The 2,262-nt window shown below is 44.9% G+C and overlaps 1 pseudogene; it reads right to left on the reverse strand.

Annotated features, from left to right (window-relative positions):
* Positions 1-272: 272 nt before the first annotated feature.
* LOC132523689 (interferon alpha-3-like) lies at positions 273-1,701 on the reverse strand (annotated as a pseudogene).
* Between the last annotated feature and the right edge of the window lie 561 nt (positions 1,702-2,262).

Here is a 2,262-nt window from a genome sequence, read left to right on the forward strand (position 1 = left end):
AACTGACAAATGTCTTGAACAGCATACTATGCTAACAACCTTTCCATTTTAAAATAAACGTCATAGTTGGAAATCCAAATACCCTCCAAGAAGTTACACAGATTTTACAAAGCACATTGTAAAATTACTTGTATAAGAAAATAGATTGTGTTCTTCTTTGTAAATATATTTTTGTAAACTCGTGATACTTCAGATATTTTTCAGCATGTGCAGAAATATGAGTGGACGTATCTTAGAGGACTAAACAGACAATCATTTGAGTAGAAGTGTCACAGGTGTACCTTTCTTCTTTATTTGTTGACAGTAATTGGAGAATTATTACATGAGAGAAAGGAACACTTTATTTCTCCTCTGATAACCTCCCAGACACAGGGGCTGTATTCCTTTTCCTTCAGATAGAGATGGATTCTTTGGAAATATTTCCGGACAACAATTCCCAAATATGGACAGTCCAGATTGTCATTTTCCACTGGCTTATGCAGTAGTTCCAAGGTGTGATCAAGGCTAGAGGGTAGTTTATGGAGTAGGGTGTTGTTCCAAGCAGCTTGGCTTTCCTCCTTGTTGAAGAAGTTACCATCTGCTGGAGCGTCAGATGGTGGTAGCCGGTGCCTTGAGTCGTCAGGATTTCTGTGATATTCCCTGTTTTCCAAGGAAATTTGAAGTCGGTTCTGTCCTCTAGGCATGACTGAAACGGGATCTTCTTCATCTGTCTCAAAAGTATGAAGAGTTCCGTGTTCTGCAGGCTCTGGATCCAAGGCAAGTTCCAGCCAAGAGGGCGAGCAGGGATGGAGCAGAGTATCACTCCTGCCACTAGCAAATAGATCTGGGCCATTGAGAATTTCAGTGGTTCACGAGATGGCCGCGAGGGGGCGCGCGGGCACCACTAAATAATTAGCGGGAAGGTTCCTTACCTGGACCCCGGAACAGTGCACTTCTCTAGGCGGCGGCTAATGGGCGCCGGATGTCTTTTGATGGGTTCGGCTAGGGAAAGGCTCACTTATGAGAGTTTGCAGTTTCCGCGGTTTGGGCAGCCCGAGAGAAGGTTGAGTTGCATCCTCACGGAGCAACTTTATACTGATTTAATAGTGAGAAAAAAACTTGTCTTCGCGATGCTGAGTTCTCCAGTGGGAGGCTTGTCGCGGCCGCGCCAGCGACAATTTTGTCTGGTTGGAAGCTGGAACCTTGCGTTTTCGGGCTTTCCCCTGAGTTTTGTGCTTTATTTTCGCACAGAAACTTGAGCGAGGCCATTTTTGAGAAAGAAGCCGTTTTCTGAGGGGTTTGAAGCTGGGAAGCGAGTTGGGGCCGATTTTACAGATTCGGAATCGTTTCTGGCGCTATGCTGCCACGGCTCAGAGCAAGGGGAACGCGGCGGCCGCGATGAGACGCCCGGACGGTGTTGGGGACGCCCTGGGGGTGAGTCGGAGCGCGGCCACCACCGGGGCCGAGGACGCGGGAGCTGAGCGCCCCTGTAGATGCTCTGGGACTTCATGGTGTCTTTGAAGGATACAGCGTTAATGTGGGGGAGGATGTACTGAATAACTGAAAGGTAGGAACATTAAAAAACTCACAGGGGGCTTCCCTGGTGGCGCAGGGGTTGAGAGTCCGCCTGCCAATGCAGGGGACACGGGTTCGTGCCCCGGTCCGGGAGGATCCCACATGCCTCGGAGCAGCTGGGCCCGTGGGCCATGGCCGCTGGGCCTGCGCGTCCGGACCCCGTGCTCCGCAACGGGAGAGGCCACAACAGTGAGAGGCCCGGTACCGCAGAAAAAAAAAAAAAAAACTCACAGCATTTTATTTTTTATATTTTTAAATTAAACTTACATTGCGTGATTAAAATTAAATATTTTAGAAGTTTTTATATTTTAAGATATTTTCTGAAAATATTTAAATCTTGAAGGTAGGATATTAAAATATATGGGTATTAAAACAGCATTTTATTAAACTAAACTATAGTTTCTTTATACTAAAACAAGAATTTAATATAATTTTACTTTCCTAGCTTTAATGGAAGCAAACTCATTAATATTTTCAAGACTACTTCCTTACTTGTTTGAGAGAACTGCAGTGTTTGACAATTTCTTGTGACTCTATGAAGTCTTAAATAATTTTTATTTAACTTGAGTTTCTGAAACCCCTTTCCCAGGACTCCAGCTTGACTGTAGTGTAGAAAGAAGAGTTATTAGTGTCCTGGACAAGAAGCTCAGGACATTTACCAGGTCTGATCTTCTCATTTTCTCTGGTAAGAATTTTATAGACTAAACA

This window comes from Lagenorhynchus albirostris, chromosome 7, assembly GCF_949774975.1.
Source record: "Lagenorhynchus albirostris chromosome 7, mLagAlb1.1, whole genome shotgun sequence".
Classification (NCBI taxonomy): domain Eukaryota; kingdom Metazoa; phylum Chordata; class Mammalia; order Artiodactyla; family Delphinidae; genus Lagenorhynchus; species Lagenorhynchus albirostris.